Source organism: Rhineura floridana, chromosome 1 (assembly GCF_030035675.1).
Source record: "Rhineura floridana isolate rRhiFlo1 chromosome 1, rRhiFlo1.hap2, whole genome shotgun sequence".
Classification (NCBI taxonomy): Eukaryota; Metazoa; Chordata; class Lepidosauria; order Squamata; family Rhineuridae; genus Rhineura; species Rhineura floridana.
In genome coordinates, this window is record NC_084480.1 from 169523371 (window position 1) to 169544445 (window position 21075).

Here is a 21075-nt window from a genome sequence, read left to right on the forward strand (position 1 = left end):
GTAACGCAGCCGAAGCTCTGCTCACGGCTGGAGTTCAATTCCAATGGAAGGAGGAAGTCGAATCTTCGGTAAAAGGGGTCGAGGTCCAGTCAGCCTTCCATCCATCCGTGGTCGGTAAAATGAGTACCCGGCATATGCTGGGGGGTAAAGAAAGGCCGGGGAAGGAACTGGCAATCCCACCCCATATATATGGTCTGCCTAGTAACCGTCGCAAGACGTCACCGTAAGAGTCGGAAACGACTCGCACTATAAGTGCGGGGACACCTTTACTTTAAGCAATTGGAAACTAATTGTGGAAAGCAATTGGATTTTTTTTTACTGGTTGCTGTGGGTTTTTTCTGTCCAGAAATCCTGAAGAGGCCTCATGCTAGGCTGCACATACTGGGAAAATCAGAAATTGGATCTGGGTTACAGGAGCCTAGGTAGCTAGCCAGCCAGCTCACTAACTCGTAGTGCGCACAGCAATATTTCTATTCCTCTAGAGCTGGTTTCATCCTTTGCATAAGTACTCAAGAAAAAGAAGAAAAATAACCACTATGTGAGTATAGTGAGTTCTTTAAAAGAGTAACTTAGAGGACTTCCCGGAAAGAGTGCTGGCTGGTGGTTGTCTCTGAGGGAGCTCTGCCTCAGAGGAAGCTTTTTTCAGTTAAAAGTCAGTCAAGAGGAATCTCTGACTGGCATAAATGTTCTCCAAGATAAAGGAGAACCGAAGAGATTATCCACGTCAACTTCGTTGAGCTGTAGATAGCTGGATTTGATCAGGAATCCCCTGAGATAAGAAGGCATATCTAGCAGCGGAAGACGGAGTCCGGATTTACAAGCAGCTGTGCTGAAAATAAGCGAGACTTTTTTTTTCTTTCAAAAAAATGTTTTTAACGAGCGAGCCTCTTTCTGTCTATATCTTATCATTTGACTTAAATTACTACCGTAAAAGAGACTTGTTTACGAATCAGCAATTCAGAAATCTGGGTGAGTCACACTTTTTTCTTTTATATAAAGTTAAGGAAGAAGGGAGCAACTTAAAGAACTTGTTTTATTTTTTTATGACAAAAAGCTGGCTTAAATTTGGAATTACAAAGATTACAACGGATAAGAGGCAACTTATTAGATAAGATGATTTGATTATTTGAAGGAAATATATCTGAGACTATTTTTTTATTCCTTTTTTTGGATTATTTATTTTTGAACGAATCTGCTGTTCGTGTATGTTACTAACTGCTGGATGCTGAGAGCTGGATTTGTTTTACATTCCTGAACGTGCTGGAGATAAGAACCGTGCTGGTTAGATCATATTAACAGGCCTGGAATATTAACTCTTTTGTTGTTGGGGGAAAAAAGAAACAGTTTGCCTCTAAGTTTGGGAACATTGACTAGATAATAGAAAAGGTTTTTTCAAGAATGACAACCAGGAAAGCAGCCAAAGTTTTAGAGCGAAGAGGTTCAACTGATACACAGGAAGGGATAGATATGTTCCAGAAAATTATGGAGGGGATTAATGATCTTAAACAAGAGATGAAACAAGAGATGAAACAGGACAGACAAGAATTTAAAGGTAAATTTCACAATATGAAAAAGGATTTTAAAGATTTAAAAGATCATATCACAACAGAAGTGGATCAGATTAAAGTCACAATTGGGCAACTAACACAAGATGTAAAAAATGTTAAAGACAAGGTGCAAACCTTAGAGAATAGAACAGATATTTTAAATATAGAATTGGAAAAAAATTTGGACTATATTGCTGTCATGGAACTCAGAGACAAAGAACATTGCTTGAGATTCCGTGCAATTCCTGAGGAAACAGGTGAAGATATCAGAGAGAAAATTGTTAATGCCTTGGTAAAATTCTTGGACTGGGATGATGATCAGATGGAACTTGAAATAGATAAAGTTTATAGAATTAATTCCAGATACGCAACATTGAAAAAAATCCCAAGAGATGTGCTTGTTTACTTTTTAAAAAAGAGGCCAGAGATATGGTTTTGCAACATCATTTTAACAATGTCTTCAAAATTGACGGTAAAGAAATATTGGTGATGAAGGAAATTCCTATTAGACTTCTACGTAAGAGAAAAGAATACACTTTCTTCACAGAAAAACTCAAACAATGTAAAATTCAATTTAGATGGGATGTTCCAGAGGGAGTGATTTTTACATTTAGATAACAGAAGTATCGATTGAATACTGTTCAAAAAGCAAGGGATTTCTTGAGAAAAGCTTCAAAAGACATGGAAGAAGACAAACTTAAAGACATGGATATAATTCCTGGGAAACAAAGTCAACAGAAACAGGTAGAGGAAGAAAAGGATGATGATGAATTAAAGGGAGCAACAGGTACAGACTTTTCTAAAATACATGCCTAAAAATGGATTACAAATATCTAACTTGGAATATAAATGGAGCTAATACGTCGCAGAAGAGAAAGGAAGTATTTCATTATTTGAAAAAATTAAAATTGGATGTAATTTGTTTACAAGAAACTCATATTAAGAAGAAAGATTCTAAATATTTGATCTGTAAAAATTTGGGTGAAGAATTTATTTCGGCAGGATCCAAGAAAAGAAATGGTGTTGTTTTTTATATTAACTCACAACTGTCTCCTAAATTGATATTATTGGATGATAGTGGCAGATTTGTGGGAGTTGAAATCACCATACATGGTACAAAAATTTTGATAGTGGGCATTTATGCCCCCAATGAAGATAAAACAAGGACTTATGGAAAAATTATCAGAATTTGCATATGATCATTGGTGTGTCATGGGTGATTGGAATGGGGTAATTTCACCAAAAACGGATAGACTTTCTGAGAAAAATATTAAAGAGACACAGGGCAAATTGCCGAAGATCTGCTTCGAATTGATGGAAAATTTAGAATTGGTGGATGCTTGGAGATATATAAATGACAATGCAAAGGAATTTACTTACTTTTCAGAAAGACATAAAACATTTTTGAGGATTGATATGATTTGGATGTCTAAAAATTTAGTGAAAGACATTTCCAAGATGGATGTATTACCAAAAACTTTTTCGGATCATAACCCTGTGATATTGACTTTTTTAAAAAAAATATTGGATTTAGATGGAGACTAAATGAATCTTTATTACAGAATGATAAAGTAGTGCAAGAATGTAAGAAGAAATTAAAAGAGTTTTTTGAACATAATTTATACAAAGGAACAGATGAAAATATTGTTTGGGATACAAGTAAAGCATTTATGAGGGGATATTTTATTAAATGCAATTCTGAACTAAAAAAGAAGAAACAACAGAAAATGCAATTAATTCTGGAAGAAATAAAACAAAAAGAGGAAGAATTGAAAAAGAATCCAACTAAAGTTTTCATTATAAATCAAATTAAAATGTTACAGAAACAAGTGTCAATGTTGACAGTTAGAGAAATTGAAAGGAAATTGAATTTTGCTAAACAAAGGACTTTTGAATTTGCAAATAAACCAGGGAAATGGTTAGCATATAAATTAAGAAAAGAACGACAAAAAAATCTCATTTTAAAGATACAAGAAGGAGAAGAGATGTTGACAGACAATGTAAAAATCCAAAAAGCTTTTCATCAATATTATTCAATGTTGTACAAATGTCAGGAAATTCCTTCTGAAAAAATAGAAGAGTATATATCCAAACAGAATTTGCCTAAAATCACAGATTTTCAGAGACAAGCTATTAATGGTCCTATTACGTTAAGAGAAATATCCGATGCAATAAGTAAAATTAAACTAGGAAAGGCACCAGGACCGGATGGATTATCGGCAGCGTATTACAAATGTTTGGAGGAGGAACTCTTGTCACCTTTACAATGTACAATGAATTCAATTTTGCAAGAGGGGAAGATACCGGATAGTTGGAAAAATGCTAATATAACATTAATACCGAAAGAGGAGCAGGACTTAACTAAAACAAAAAATTATCGGCCAATATCTTTATTGAATAATGACTATAAAATTTTTACAATGATTTTGGCAGAAAGAATGAAAATAATATTGCAACAATTTATTCAGGAAGATCAAGCGGGGTTTTTACCTAAAAGACAACTACGTGATAACGTCAGGAATGTTTTGAATGTGTTGGAATGTCTAGAACAACGAAATGACATACAAGCAGCTTTGATTTTTTTGGATGCTGAGAAAGCATTTGATAATTTGAATTGGAAATTTATGTTTAAGGTTCTAGAGCAAATGGATTTTGGAGATAATTTTATAAAATGGATCAGATCAATTTATACATCACAGAAGGCACAGATAATTGTCAATGGGGATTTAACGGACTCATGTGAAATACAAAAGGGTACAAGACAGGGATGTCCATTGTCCCCTCTTTTATTTATTTTGGTTCTAGAAGTGCTGCTTAGAGACATAAGGCAAGACAAAAGGATTTCAGGAATAAAGATAAAAAAAGAGGAATATAAACAGATCATTTGCTGACGACTTGATAATTGTATTAGAAAATCCCTTGGAAGGAATTAAAGTATTGATGGATAAACTAAAAGAATTTGGACCATTAGCAGGATTTAAGATCAATAACCAAAAAACAAAGATGTTGGTGAAAAATTTATCGTTAAGGGATCTAAAAGAATTAATGGAGAAGACAGATTTTAAAATAGAAGAAAAGGTGAAATATTTAGGTATTATTATGACAAATAAAAATTCAAAGTTGTTTCATAATAATTATGAAAAATTATGGACAGAGATTAAGAAAGATTTGTTAAAATGGAATAAATTACAGTTGTCATTAATGGGTAGAATATCTGTAATAAAAATGAATGTATTGCTGAGAATGATGTTTCTATTTCAAACAATACCTGTAATATCCTCTGATTTACCTTTTAAACAATGGCAAAAAGATATTTCTAAATTTGTTTGGCAGGGGAAAAAACCAAGAGTTAAATTTAAATTATTACAAGACGCCAAAGAAAGAGGAGGACTGGGATTACCAAATTTGAGACTTTATTTTGCTGCTTGTTGCTTAGTCTGGATAAAGGAATGGATTGTATTGAGGAACAAAAGACTATTGGATTTGGAGGGTCACAACCTGAAGTGGGGATGGCATGGATATCTATGGTATGATAAAGTAAAAGTGAATGTGGATTTTAATAATCATTTTATAAGACGTCCTTTGTTGAAAATATGGAATAAATACAAAACAAGTTTTTTTCCGAAAATACCACTATGTGTTTCAAGTCAAGAAGCATTTTATAGAAGAGAAATGGCTGGAAAAGAGAAATGGTTAACTTACCAAGAATTATTAGAAAATGTGCATGGAGAATATATAATGAAAGAGAGAGAACAACTAACAAAAGAAGGATATAGTTCTCAATGGTTTGCCTATTTACAATTGTTAGAAAGATACAAAATGGATAAGAAAATGTATGGGTTTGAAATAAATAAATCTGATTTTGAAATAGGTTTGTGTACAAATGAATCTATAATTGCAAAAATGTATAATTTTTTATTGAAAATGGACATGGAAGAAGAACAAGTAAAAGAGTGTATGGTCAAGTGGGCAAAAATTTTGGTTATAATATACAAATGGATCAATGGGAAAATATGTGGAAAAAAGGTTTGAAATTTACATTATGCTATAATCTTAAAGAAAATTTTTATAAAATGATGTATCGTTGGTACATGACTCCAGAAAAGTTGTCAAAAATGTATAGTAATGTTTCTAATGTATGTTGGAAATGTAAACAACAAGAAGGATCTTTTTATCATATGTGGTGGCTGTGTAAACAGGCAAAATTATTTTGGGCGCAGATAGGTAGGATGATGCAAAAAATCTTAAAGATAAATATTCAGTCAAAGCCAGAATTTTTTTATTGGGTTTTATGGATAAACAAAAGGAAAAGAAATATGGAAGAATAATATTATATATGATTACGGCAGCAAGATTATTATATGCACAAAAGTGGAAAATGGAACTAATACCAACAACGGAAGAATGGCTATTGAAATTAATGGACTTAGTAGAGATGGACAAATTGACATGCCTTCTCAGAGAAAAAACGACAGATACATTTCTTAAGGAATGGAAGCCTCTTTTGGACTTTTTGTTGAAAGAAAAAAATGAAATGATGATAATGGGATTTGACAATTAATTAAGATAGACTATGGAAAAAAGTGAATTTCGTATGTTTTAGGGGACAGGTTTGATATATATTATATACTTATAGCTGATCTGTGACAAATCGGAAGTCAAGTTTTTCTTTTTATTTTTGTTGTATTGTTTTTGTTGTTTGATTTTGTTGTGTTTGTTTTATGAAAATTTGAATAATAAAAATTATTATAAAAAAAAAAGAGTAACTTAGAGTAGCCAAATTCAGCCAAGTACAGGTTTTCTTGCAACACTGTAATGGGAAAAACCACAAGGTGCAATTCTCCCTTCCCCCTGCACAACTTTTAAAGATACAGAAGACCTCTTGGAAGCTGGGCTTGGCAGCCCTAGTTTGATCATTTGCATACTTTTTGAGTTTAATGGGATTTATTTCTGTGGAGACCATAGTCGAGAAATCAGAAGAAGGCTAGGACTGCGGAAGGCAGCTATGAGGGAACTAGAAAAGGTCCTCAAATGCAAAGATGTATCACTGAACACTAAAGGCAGGATCATTCAGACCATGGTATTCCCAATCTCTATGAATGGATGTGAAAGTTGGACAGTGAAAAAAGCGGATAAGAGAAAAATCAACTCATATGAAATGTGGTGTTGGAGGAGAGATTCGAGCATACCATGGACTGCGAAAAAGACAAATAATTGGGTGTTAGAACAAATTAAACCAGAACTGTCACCAGAAGCTAAAATGATGAAACTGAGGCTATCATACTTTGGACACATCATGAGAAGACATGATTCACTAGAAAAGACAATAATGCCGGGGAAAACAGCAGGGAGTAGAAAAAGAGGAAGGCCAAACAAGAGATGGATTGATTCCATAAAGGAAGCCACAGACCTGAACTTACAAGATCTGAACAGGGTGGTTCATGACAGGTGCTCTTGGAGGCCGCTGATTCATAGGGTCGCCATAAGTCGTTATCGACTTGAAGGCATATAACAACAACACCACAGGATAATGGTCTAGACAAATATGGTCACTGGTTTTAGTCAACAAGTTAACAAAATAAAGCCATTCCTTTATGAAGTGAGACCATTTAGATTATTTTATGGATGGTGTATCCACTAGTCTCATTTGTAACTAATGAGCCATTGGTTAAATGTTTTCCTGAGAAACGTGCCATTCTGGTCAGACACTTAGAGTGTAAGTAAATAAAGCCCCATTAAAATATAGGGTGGTATTCAATGCTAGTCCTACTCAGAGTAGACCCACTGAAGTTAATGAAGTTGTTCCAAGTGGTCCGAAGCCTGGTCGGTCCAGTTGCTCAGGAACCCATGGAGCATTCTAAAGCCTCCTGTGACATATTTGCTAAACACTTTGCCGATAAAATCGAGCATCTGAAGAACACGATTCCGTGCGCTGTGGATACAGGGAGTGAGCCAAAGTCGGCCAGTTGCATTCCGGTTCAATGGGATCGGTTTCAGCCTCTTCCTTCTGAGGAAGTGGAAAAGGTGCTCTCTTCTGTGAAGCCAACCACCTGTCTACTGGATCCTTGCCCATCATGGCTCATTATGAGCTGTAAAGAGAGACTGAATGAAAGGATCAAGGCAATGGTAAATGGATCCTTGGAAGAGGGTGCATTGCCATTAGCCCTCAAGAAGGCAGTAATAAAGCCTATTCTGAAAAAGCCCTCCTTGGATCCACAAGAACTAAATAATTTTCGTCCAGTCTCCAATTTACCATTCTTGGGCAAGGTGATCGAGCGAGTGGTGGCCGAACAGTTACAAACACACTTGGATGAAGCAGATTATCTAGATCCATTCCAATCGGGCTTCAGGACTGGACATAGAACTGAAACAGCCTTGGTCGCTCTGGTGGATGATATGAGGAGGGCGTTGGATAGGGGAGAACATACCTTCCTCATCCTCCTGGATCTCTCAGCAGCTTTTGATACCATTGACCACGGTATCCTTTTAGATCGCCTGGAGGGATTAGGAATAGGGGGCACTGTTTTACGGTGGCTCCGTTCCTATCTCTCAGACAGGCACCAACGGGTAGTATTGGGGGATGAGGTCTCAGACCCTTGGCCTCTCAATTGTGGAGTACCACAGGGTTCTATCCTCTCCCCCATGCTATTCAACATCTATGTAAAGCCGCTGGGGGCTATCATCAGGAGGTTTGGGCTGCAGTGTCACCAATATGCGGATGACACTCAGCTCTACCTCTCGTTTAAATCTTCACCAGAGTTGGCTGTAGATACCGTGTCCAAGTGCCTGGAGACCGTAAGTGGATGGATGGGACGGAATAGGCTGAAGCTGAACCCTGATAAGACCAAGGTGTTACTCGTGGGAGATAAGAGAAGGCTGGGAGATATAAACCTGGTGTTTAATGGGGTAAGATTGCCCCTGAAGGACCAGGTCCGCAGCCTTGGGGTTATTCTTGACTCACAGCTGTCTATGGAAGCTCAAGTATCAGCAGTGAGCCGGGCAGCTTGGTATCAACTCCATCTGATACAGAGGCTGCAACCCTACCTTCCTGTCCATCTTATCTCACGAGTGATACATGCCCTGGTCTCCTCTCGCTTAGACTACTGTAATGCGCTCTACGTGGGGCTGCCCTTGAAAACAGTCCGGAAATTACAGCTGGTACAGAATGCGGCGGCACGTTTGATAAAGAACAGCCGTTGCCGTGATCATATCACTCCAGTATTAATAGATCTTCACTGGTTACCAGTTGTTTACCTGGCCCAATTCAAAGTGCTGGTATTAACCTTTAAAGCCCTATACGATTTTGGCCCAGTTTATCTGAAGGAGCGCCTCCAGCATCACCAATTATGCCCCCTGACAAGATCAGCCACACAAGACCTTCTCTCGGTCCCACCAGTTAAAACAGCTAGGCTGGTGTGGACCAGAGAGAGGTCATTTTCGATTGTGGCCCCCACCCTCTGGAACTCCCTTCCTTTAGATCTCTGCCATGCCCCCTCCTTGACGGCTTTCCGCCAATTCTTGAAGACCTGGCTGTTCAGGCAGGCCTGTGGGCTTTCTGGGGTGGGTTAGTTTTTAGTGCTGCTGATTACATGTAAGAGTGGGTAGCTTAATTATTGAACGTTGTTGTTATGGTTTTATATTGTATTTTATCTTGTTATTGTATGTTGCCTAGAGTGGCCGTTAACTCGGCCAGATAGGCAACTCAAAAATAAAATTTTATTATTATTTATTATGACTAAGGGCACAATCCATCTGGAAGATACTCTGGCCTGAGGGACTTTAGGATGTGGCGGCAAAAGAAGGGTGGGCCTGAGTTTCACCACCCCTGACCTAAATGAACCCGTCAGATCTTTAGTGGCAGAAGTCTGCACTGGTTGCAACATCAGAACCAATTTCAAGGGTTTTCAAAAGGCTCTGGGGGTTTTTCCGGCTGATAAGACTGGCGCTCCTGTCGAAGCCCTGGTCGATCTGTGGAATACAGAGATGACCCGGGCTGTTGACACGATCGCTCCTGCGCGCCCTCTCCTATGTAGAGCTCATACAGCTCCTTGGTATACTCCGGAGCTGAGAGCGATGAAACAAGACAGGAGGTGGCTTGAGCGGAGATGGAGACGAACTCCCGACGAATGCAATTATGAGCTGGTTCGTATTTCTACTAAGCTCTATGTAGGAGCGGTGAGGGCGGCAAAAAAACAACATTTCGCCGCCACTATTCAGTCATCTCTCTCACGCCCGCGGGAGCTTTTTAAAGTGGTTCGTGGCCTACTTCATCCAGGCCTACAAGATACGGCAGATACATCGGTAGCTCGATGTAATAAATTTGCTGAACACTTCCAGCATAAGATCTCATGCATTCGCCGGGACTTAGACTCCTATTTAATAGCAGTTAATCCTACTGAGGTGTCCAGAGCACAGTCTTGTCATGTTTTGTTGGATGAGTTTCAGTTGGTTCAGCTCGAGGACGTGGACAAGGTGCTTGGACAGGTTCGTGCGACCACTTCGGTACTGGATCCTTGCCCCTCTTGGCTAATTAAAACTAGCAAGGAAGGAACAGTTGGCTGGGCCAAGGAAGTGATTAATGCCTCTTTACGAGAGGGAGTGGTCCCTGGCTGTCTGAAAGAGGCGGCAGTGAGACCACTCCTGAAAAAACCTTCCTTGGACCCAGAGGATGTCAGCAGCTACAGACCAGTAGCCAATGTTCCGTTCCTGGGCAAGATCCTGGAACGTGTGGTTGCTGACCAGCTCCAGGCGCTATTGGATAAAACCGATTATCTAGATCCATTTCAATCGGGGTTCAGGCCTGGTTTTGGCACTGAGACTGCCTTGGTCGCCCTGTTTGATGACCTATGTCGGGAGAGAGACAGAGGGAGTGTAACTCTGTTGATTCTCCTTGACCTCTCAGCGGCTTTTGATACCATTGACCATGGTATCCTTCTGGAGAGGCTTGCGGAATTGGGAGTTGGAGGCACTGCTTGGCAGTGGTTCCGCTCCTACTTAGCGGGTCGTCTCCAGAAGATAGTGCTTGAGGAACATTGCTCGACACCGTGGGTTCTCCAATGTGGGGTCCCGCAGGGTTCGGTTCTGTCTCCCATGCTTTTCAACATTTATATGAAGCCACTGGGGGCGGTCATCAGGAGTTTTGGAGTGCGTTGTCATCAGTATGCTGATGACACGCAGCTCTACTTCTCCTTTACATCTTCTTCAGGTGAGGCAGTCGACGTGCTGAACCGTTGCCTGGCTGCGACAATGGACTGGATGAGAACTATCAAACTGAGACTCAATCCTGACAAGACTGAGATGCTGTTGGTGGATGGTTTCTCTGATCGGATGGTGGATATATACTCTGTCCTGGATGGGGTTACACTCCCCCTAAAGGAACAGGTGCGTAGTCTGGGAGTCATCTTAGACTCTTACCTCACACTTGAGGCTCATGTAGCCTCGGTGGCCCGGAATGCGTTCTACCAACTTCGGTTGGTAGCCCAGCTACGTCCCTATCTGAATAAGGAGGACCTCTCATCAGTGGTACATGCTATGGTAACCTCACGTCTGGACTACTGCAATGCGCTTTACGTAGGGCTACCTTTGAAGACGATTCGGAAGCTACAGCTAGTGCAAAATGCGGCAGCCAGACTGCTAACAAGAACTAAGCAGTCTGAGCATATAACACCTGTGCTAGCCCGTTTGCACTGGCTTCCAATATGCTTCCGGGCCAGATTCAAAGTGTTGGTACTTACCTATAAAGCCTTATACGGCGCGGGACCACGATATCTGTCGGAACGCCTCTCCCGATATGAACCGGCCCGTACACTACGGTCTACTACGAAGGCCCTCCTCCGGGTTCCGACTCATAGGGACGCCCGGAGAGTGGTGACAAGATCTAGGGCCTTCTCAGTGGTGGCCCCCGAACTATGGAATGGTCTCCCCGAGGAGGTGCGCCTGGCGCCGACACTATCATCTTTTCGGCGCCAGGTTAAAACCTTTCTCTTCTCTGAGGCATTTTAATTCCTGTTAATTGTAAATTATTATATTTTGATTTTAGACTGTACAGTTTTGTGTACAGTTTTGTGTTATTTTTATTGTATTTTTAATGTTCACCGCCCAGAGAGCTGTTGCTAGTCGGGCGGTATATAAGCTTAATTAAATAAATAAATAAATAAGGGGAGCCATAATAACACATTACAGTAGTCCAATATGGAGATTACTAGCATGGATCACTGTAGCCAGGTTGTCCTTTCCAGGAAAAGACACAGCTGATGAACCAGCTGAAGTCATTAAAAGGTGCTCCAAGCCTCCAAGGCCACTTTGGCCCTTAGTGACAATGTTTGTTTAATCAAATGAGCACCAAGTTGTACACCTCTTTATGGGAAATGCAAGCCCATCCAGCACTGGTTGCACACGCAGTTTCTAGACCTGGGAACCACAGTCCTATCCACAGTGCCGCAGAACCTGCCCCCAATGCCTCTGTCTTGTCAGGATTCAGTCTCAGTTTACTGGCTCTCATCCATCTCATTTGCAGCATCCAGATAGTAGTTCAGCTCCTTTACAGCCTCACCTGACAAGGAGAATAGAACTGGATGTTAGTGTTGCTTATGAGCTGCCAGAAAAGCAGGATACAGCTGTTTTAAACATAAATTTTAACTCCTGGATGGTGCAGAAAGAACTTGTTTTACCTAATTCATATTTTGTAGAAAACTAAACAGATTCTTTCTCTTGCCTTGTGCACATATGCACATGCACACACTGCTTCATTTCATCTGTAGTTGCCATTGCAATTATTGGCTTGAGATTTTGTTCTGTTTTCTGTATATATTGTAATGCACTAATTCAAAAAAAGAAAGGTCTGATAAATTCAGCTGATTCTACAAAGAAGAGAAGAATTAGAAATGTCTGGGTGACATAGTGGATAAACATTGGAATGGGAGGTTACATAATAGATTCATGTTTATTCTCTTTTCCAACCCTCTTACTATTTGTGTTTTGTGTGTCATTTTTCTGTTGTGAATAATCAAAGCAAGGAAACTATGGACACAAGACACTAAAAGCTACACACCCCATTCACACATCCAGGGGTGGAAGATATGTGTACATAAGAAAGATGGGGAATATGCAGCACATTATTTTACAAGTTTATTCAGAAGTAAGTTCCACTGATTTCAATGGGACTTAAAATCATAGAAGAGTAGAGTTGGAAGGGGCCTATAAGGCCATCAATGCAGGAATCCATATCAAAGCATTCCTGACAGATGGCTGTCCAGCTACCTCTTGAATGCCGCTAGTGTCAGAGAGTCCACTACCAGTCTAGGTAATTGGTTCCATTGTCGTATGGCTCTAACAGTTAGGAAGTTTTTCCTGATGTCCAGTCGAAATCTGGCTTCCTGCAACTTGAGCCCATTATTCCATGTCCTGCACTCTGGGACGATCGAGAAGAGATCCCGGCCCTCCTCTGTGTGACAACCTTTCATGTACTTGAAGAGTGCTATCATATCTCTCCTCAGTCTTGTCTTCTCCAGGTTAAACATGCCCAGTTCTTTCAGTCTCTCCTCATAGGGCTTTGTTTCCAGTCCCCTGATCATCCTTGTTACTTCCAGGTAAGCATGCATAGGATTGTAGCTGAAGAGAAGAAGGCAGGAAGTGGACCCTCAATGATGCAGCAAGACTTTTTAAGTGTTGGCCCTAGCAGGGGAGGGGGGCACCATTTGGGCTTTGCTTCAAGCAGCTAAATGTCTTGGGCCACCACTGTTTAGGTCCTGTTAAAATCAATGGTACAAGATGGATGGTGCAGGTAGGACAGTGGTGCTGACGGCTGCTTTTCTGAGAGATGTTACCTGTTAACATGCATTGTGATCCTAGCCTTCCATATTCATAAAGTAGTATACCATTGGATGTTCAGGCTTCAGCAGTTGCAGCTTAGGGGAGAAATGTCCTGAACATATTTGCTTGAACAGATCTGCTCCCATATTCTGGGGAAATTAGCTTGCTAATCTTTTATCTGTGGGACCACCCAAAAACATACATAAGAAAAGACAGGTTGCTTACTTGTAACTAGTTCAAGTGGTCATCTGTGCAGTCACACTCATCGACTTTCCCCTTTGCAGCTTGTTGAGTCTTGCTTTTGTTCTAGGCTCTATTACTTTTTCTTTTAGGCTGCTGCATCGGTCTACTGGGAACTGAGCAGGAAAACTGCTCTTCCTACCCGCTTGGGCAGAAATGTTCTGTGCAAGTACAGAACACCAATGTGTATAATTACAGGTAAACAACCTGTCTCCCTCCTAAGCTCTGGAGGATTATGGTTATAAAAAGGTTAGCTTGTGTGGGCTGGAAAGAGTTTGTAATTTCCTAGTGTAATTCTTACCATGTTATTAGCCTATTGCATTTTGAGGTATCTGCTGATTTGAGATCATGAGTATATGGTATTTTTATTTGCTCTGAAGCAGGGTTAAGTCCCAAAATTTTTACAAAATGTGTCTTGAATTTTTGGAACATTCCCTCTTTTCACAAGTTCTCACAAGCAAACCAGAAAGCTCAGCTGTCATTCTGAAGAGTTCCTAGATCATGCTAGCAGGCTGAGTAATCCAAGCAGCTTTAAGTATTGGTATTCAGTTTACAGTGCAATTTACTCTGACAAGGCTGGCAGACCAATCGGAAAAAATATATTTGTGCTCAAGAGAAATACATGTGTAGAGATCACAAGCGTAACTGGAAATGATTTCAGACTAAAAAAGCAAATTATTAAGAGTACATGGGGGTAAAATATATAGTTCCTATTTTAACGGATCTCCAAATGATCCAGCAACTGAACTTAGCATTACACAGCAGTTAGCTAAGCTAAGCTGTACACCAATTTAACTCCATATCTCCCAATCACTGTGTAAAGGTTCTGGGAGAAAACTTTACCTCTGAACCTGTGTTGCTTATCACTATGTGCTACTAGCAAGAAGAATCTTGTGAAACAAACTTGTCAACACATGGTCATTTATCAGCATCTTTTAGATTGTTTTTCTTTTATAGCTTTTGTTGGATTTCACAGAGGTTCTACTGCTGTTCAGAACAGCAGGAATTCTTATATCCAAGATCTGTGAAATATCAGAGCGTGCATAGGCAGTTATATAAAAAGTAACATGTTTAAAAGATGTTGATTGGTGAATATTAAATTTGAATTAGATTGCTCTTGTTAACAAAATGTGAATTATATTCATTTTTTCGCCTCTATGTTTTGTTACCAAAATCTTTGTACTAATATGGGTCCTCTGCCTGTTATTGCACATTACAGCGCTCCTGCTGGGAGGAAGGGCAGGATATAAATCAATCCATTGATTGATTGAATGAAATAAGGATTATTGTGTCACTTCTGTGTGCAGCTTTAAAAAAGAAGCCATTTGTTGAACAACCTTTTATAACTGTATTTTCTATTACTGTACTCACCCTGGGATTTTATGGTGAACGGTAGGCAAGAAAGTATTAAATAAATAAAACTTCAAATTTCTCAGGGATTTTTTTTAAAAGTGAGAGATCTAAATAATGGTAGAACATTGATGCAGAGACAAGGGGTGGTCTTGCTGGTTTGCCAGATCCTGATAGAAGATTCTTGATAGGATGATGCATCCTACTGGAGGATCAAGCAGGGTCGCTGCAAGCCTTGTGCCTCCTCTCCAGGGGGAGGGGTCATCCCTCTAGCCAGACTGACCCTGCCTGTGGTTGGTGAAGACTGGGTTCTCTTCCTGGCTAGTTTCTCTGCCTGTTTTTGGTGATCCTAACCTTACTTTTTTCCCTTCTAATCTCTAGCCTTCTAGCCTCACAGCATGTCTTTCGCCACTTGCACTTTAGCTGTCGTCCAACCTGTTTCATTGCCCGTAGCTCACTGGTGTAGCAAGGGGCAAACTGGGCTCCACAATGCCGGGGAGGCAGCTTGCAGCAACTGTGTCAAGAGCCCGACGCACCTCGCTGTTCCACAGCATGACAAGGGCTTCAAAAGGGTCACCTGCTCTGTCTACTGGGAACACCCCCAGGGCATTCAGGAATCCTTTATTATTAGTCTCCTGGGGCAGACCATCTTAATCTGTCCATCCCCCCTGCAGGGAAGGATCAGAGCCATAAGTCTAAACTTCACCAGGAAGTGATCTGACTGATAATGGGGTGACATCCACCACCCCCATCTCCAGAACACCCTTTCCTCCATCTGGAGCAAAAACCAAGTCAAGAGTGTGCTCTGCCCTGTGTCGGGCCAGTGACAACTTGAAACCGTCCGATGAAGTTCCAAGCCGGAACACTAGAGGCAGCCTCAGCATGGACATTGAAATCACCCAGCACTATTGTTCTGGGCTCCTTCAATACCACAGCTGAGAGAAGCTGCCGGGCAGCAGGGTGGATGGTACACCAGCAGCAACCCTTGTTTACTGTCTCCTCAGCCTGACACCAGATGTAACCCTTCACAGCCAGCTCCAAGACAGAGTGCTTTCATGGTGACAGAGACAGAAGTTCTGTAGACCACAGCAACTCCTCCCCCCCCATCCCTGCAGCCTGTGTTGGTGTTGCACCAAGTATCCAGGTGGGCAAAGCTGGGTGAGATCAATTCCTCCCAGCTCACCCACCCAGGCCTTGGTAATGCACACCAAATCAGCACCTTCATCCCAGAGTTTGGAAGTAACTTGTTAGAAATAACGAGTTACTTGTAATTCATTATTTTTTTGAGTAACCAGGGGGTAACTTCGTTACATTTTTGCTTGTAACAGAATGAGTGGTAATGTCATTACTTTTCAGTTGCAACTATAACGTTTCCTGCGTTACTTTTGGACGTTAGTGGGGGGGGAGGAAGGGAAGTCTTCTGCTGTTGTGATTGGTCGACGAAAGACATGCCTCATACTGGGCTTCTGCGCAGCTTAGCTCTTCCCTTTTGCTCTGTGTCAGGAGACCATGAGGGAGGAGGTGGAGAGCTGAATGGTGTGGAGTGGAGAGAGAGAGAGTAAAATTGTGGACGGTGGTGAAGAAAGGAGTGGAGGGAGAAAGCTTAAGGGAAGCATGAAGGAGGAGGCAGCAGCAGAATGGAGGTGAGGAGCTGTGTGTGTGTGTGTGTGTGTGTCCCCGTCCGTCCTAATGCCCCCACCGCACTCTTTTGCCGCCGCTTGCTCAATCCCTCACTAGTCCTAATGCCCCCACCCGCACACTCTTGCCACCACTCCCACACTCCCTCACTTGTCCTAATGCCCCCACCCACACACTCTTGCCGCTGCTTGCTCAATCCCTCACTAGTCCTAATGCCCATACCCACACTCTCTTGCCAGCATGGGACCTGCTATCTGGATTGGGATTGCAACAGGGACTAAAGGATTAAAGCCCCACCCCCTACCCCCTCAGCACCAAGGTCCCAATCTGGATTGGGGGCTCACACTTGCAGTTTGCATTATAAAAGCCATTCACAATTGTGTGAATGGTGTGTCTAATTTGACACTAAATGTCACCAACTTGCAAACTACACAGGCTGCTACTTTGGATCAGCAATGAGAAATAAATTGTGCTGATCACAACTCCAGCTAAACCCTGTGGCATATGTTATTCAGTTTATTAGAACAGTTCAAATTAGCAGTTGCTTGGGCAGCAATAACTTTAAACAAATTATTTTGGTTTTTATCGCCCTGCAATGTTGAATTGCTTGATATTCACAATTCTCTTAAATGGTCACATCACTAGGTACCAGTTGTATTCAATTTACTTTTTTTTTCATTACCATTACTAAAATATTGTGTGATTTTATCATCTACCATAATAGCCGTATTTCATGATACTGTTAATGAGCATTAAATCTAACAGTGATGGCATTTAACTCCATTGGCACATCACTGCCTTTTACTGGGTGGAACAAGAACAATTCATTTACTCCTTAGGCAGAAATAGTCAGCAAATCTAATCTTTCTGCAAAAATCTTCAGGGTTGTAACAGTTGCACCATCACCAAAATCCTATATTCACTGGCAAGTGATATGATGCAAGTGAAATGGTGTTTGTCCATAACTTGAAATGTTTGCCCTGTCTTATCAGATTAGGATAGTCTGTCATGGGTAACCAATGTGATGCCCTCTAGATGTTGTGGACTACAACTCCCATCAGCCCCAGCCAGCATGCTCAATGATTATGGGAGATGTCATAGAAATCACCTGGAAGGCACCATGTCGGCTGTCCCTGGTCTAAATAACATACTCATGCTACATAGGATGGTGAACAATGCGTTTAATTTTTAAGAGATGTATGAATCACACAGTAAGGGAAAGCCTGGACGTGTATATTATATGTTTGCTTCATACAAAGACATTTCCCTTCCAGCTAGAAGCTGAATGTTGCAGGTGGAAGGTGAATGCATATAGACCACATGAACAGTTGTCATTTTAAAGGAGACGATGCGCAGAAAGCAGCACATCCCTCTCCGTCTTTAAGTTTGAGTTTTGTAGAGAGAAGGGAATGGATGAGGATCCCTCTGTGCAACACCTCTTTTAAAAAAGCAGAGGCCCCTTTAAAGGAGTCAATGATCAGCAGGGTTTGTGGTATGCTTCTCCCCTCTGTTGGAAAATGATAGCTTTTGTGCCAAAAATCCACTTCCATAAAAACATGGTGCAGCACTCACTACTATTCTATAAGCCCTTTCTTAACCTTAATATAAAGTACTGTAAAGGTTTATAATGTACCTTGTTCTAGACGCAAGCTTATAGAATAGAATGTTATGGTGAATATGAGAACAAAATGAGTACAATGGTAGCATAAACATTGGCCAGATCTGTATATATAATAGGAAAAAGTGGCATAGCCAAAGTTAGTGTAGCAGACCGTACCACTTTAAACTGCAGGTGGGTTATATATTTTAATGCTTTCCCACATTAAAAAAAAATCTGCATCAAGAAAATTAGAACGTAAGGGGAGATGTTCTAGTTTAGTCTGTACTTGCGTACTTTTTCTGATGCAGTGTGTTTTTTTTAAAAAAAACTTATCTACAGTTGTAAGTGCTTCAGTTCATTTTCAGGGCTCTGCCTCATCCTCCTGTACATGCATATTCAATCTATAGTGTGGCCTGAACACTTCTGAACACTTGGGTGACTGGGAGCACCTCTGGAAAGATCATGGGGGAGGGAGAAATATCTCCAAAATTTTAAGGAGGGGCTTGCTATTCACCTTACTTTAAACTGTACCAATCAACTCTTTGGCTACTGCATTTTGTTTCAATGGAGGCCTGTTAACTATCTCGAAGGGCAGACCCATCTAAAGTGTACTACAGTCATCTAACCTGGAGGTTTCCAGAACATGGATTATTTATTTATTTAATATTTATTTATTTAATTTGTATCCCGCCCTTCCTCCCAGCAGGAGGATGACTGTGGCCAGGCTGTCTCTGTCCAGGAACAATTACTGAATGAGCAAAGAAGTGTTTCAGGGAAGTACTTTGACAATTCAGACCGTATGGTGAACTTAGTTTGGCATGTCATGAATGAATACTCTCGCTCAGGGTTTCAGTTGCATGGGGTTCCTATATTCTCACAACGAGGGAAGAGGTGGAGAGTGAGATGGAGTGGAGTGGATAAAAGAATTGCTTAAAAAGATGGATGGTGGTGGTGAAGAATGGAGTGGAGGGGAAAAAGAGCTAGAGGGCAAGAACATGGATAAAGGAGGAGAAGGATGGAGATAAAGAACTGTGGAGGTGAAAGGGGTGTGTGTGTGTGCGTGCATGCGTGCGCTTGGCACTCACAGTGGCCTCCACCACCCTCTCGCTACAGTGCTACATTTGCAGTATTTAAAATGTTTTGCATCTCAGGGGAAAATGTTTGCTTGGGTGAGTGTCCCTTAGTTGCTGGCATGGGAGGGCAGGGTCCGGGACGTGGTTAAGTGAGAGAGATTATGCTTGCTGGCTGAGTGGTGGTGGTGGGGGGGTTGCACTAGTTTTGACGTGGAAAGACCTGAGTAGTGGCCTCTGCCTCCCTCCCTACCTCCCTTACCAGCGGAGAGATCACCATTGCTATCTTACGGATAAAAAGAATTCTACTACCTCTGGATGTGTGTGTTTATTTTTTATGTTGTTTTAGGCTACTTAGATGTACAGCAGCCAAGGCCAGCACCTTGTAGTCATTTTTTTTAAGTAACTGAAATGTAATTGTAGTGATTACTTTTGAGATAAAGTAATCAGTTACTTTCAGAGAAATTGTAATTGTAATGGTAATTTTGGAGCCATGTAGTTGTAACTGTAATTTATTACTTTTAAAAAATAATCTTCCAAGCTGTACTTCATCCACAATCAAATCATGGATGAGAGTGGTCTTATTGTTTACCTATCTGGCGTTAAACAACAGCACACACAGACCAGTGGGCACAGCAGATGAGCCACGTGGAACCCATCTGTGAGAGGAGCAGCAGCAAGGAACAAGGCACAGATAGCCTTGCCTTCGTCTTCTATGTTAATTCACCACCTCCCCATGGCTATATTTCCCTCTGCCCGTAATCACTGAAATTGGGGTGGCATCACCCATGTTCCTCCGTACTAAGACTCCTCCTAAACACCTGATATGGACCCAACACGAGCCCACCAACAAAACCTCCCAGTAGACCTCTGCGAGAATTGGGTACAGTCATAGCCATTCAAACGTTTTCACACAGGGCCCATCTACTCCCCCTCTGTCTCACATCCAGGAAAGGCCAGCCTTCTGCCAGTTACAGACTCTCACTCTGAAGGCATCTGGTGACTTTCTCCTATCATTCAGTTCACTGCACAGACTCTCACCCTGTGCAGGAACTACACATGCACCACAAGCCCTCCCCACCACCAATCTCCTCTAGATTGGTTTAACAGAAAAATAAAAAACAAAAAAAATTGAAAATGTAATAGGAGGGGGTAGTGCCCTCACCCTCGGGGCTCCCCAAGGGCAGCTGGGTTTTTATGCCTCCTGACCCAGCCAGCAGCTGCAGCCTCTCTCTGGAGCAAGGGTCAGGTGGGGGTCCCAGTCCTTGCAGCACTTACCAGGGACTTCAGCTGTCTTGAGAGACAGCAACCCAAAGGAGCGAGCAGCAAGCATCCAGATGTTCAGATACTCACTCCCAGGGCAGGTCCTCTTCAGTCCCCTAGTGCTGCAGTTGTTGGTGATGAAGGGATGAAACCTTCATGATTTTGTATAATCATTTTAGGCTTATTTGTACACTTTTATATGTCCCCATGCCCCAGTGAACTCTGGTCAGCTCCAGCTGTCTACATATCTCACACATATCCAAATGCCTGTTACTGCACCTAGCAATCACTCCTTGGAATTCTGGAGTGAATGCATCCCTGTGGTTTTAAAGTTTAAAAGTTGTGGGCATGTCAAACAACACATTTTCCACTATGCATGGAATAGTTTGAGAGTCTGTACTAGCATGTAGGCCAAGATGTGTATTATTTCTAGCTTCCCTCTTCTATCTGAAGCTTCAAGACTTCCTGTATGGCAAAGAAGAATCAAGGCAACACATTTTTAGATAGTCACCTCTTAGCAGTATTACAAATCTGGGCTGATCATCAGGGTGGTCTG

General features: G+C 41.3%; 1 protein-coding gene across 4 annotated transcripts in view; it reads left to right on the forward strand.

The window, feature by feature from the left end:
* KIFAP3 (kinesin associated protein 3) overlaps positions 1-21075 on the forward strand; it is a 203551-nt gene that overhangs the window by 172335 nt on the left and 10141 nt on the right. Inside the window, exon 20 of one of the 4 annotated variants that reach the window (XR_009757971.1) lies at positions 16452-16591. The exons of the other annotated variants lie outside the window; for them this stretch is intronic. The gene's annotated coding sequence lies outside the window, so the exon portion shown is untranslated. The remainder of the gene's footprint in view (positions 1-16451; positions 16592-21075) is intronic. 4 annotated transcript variants of the gene reach the window in all.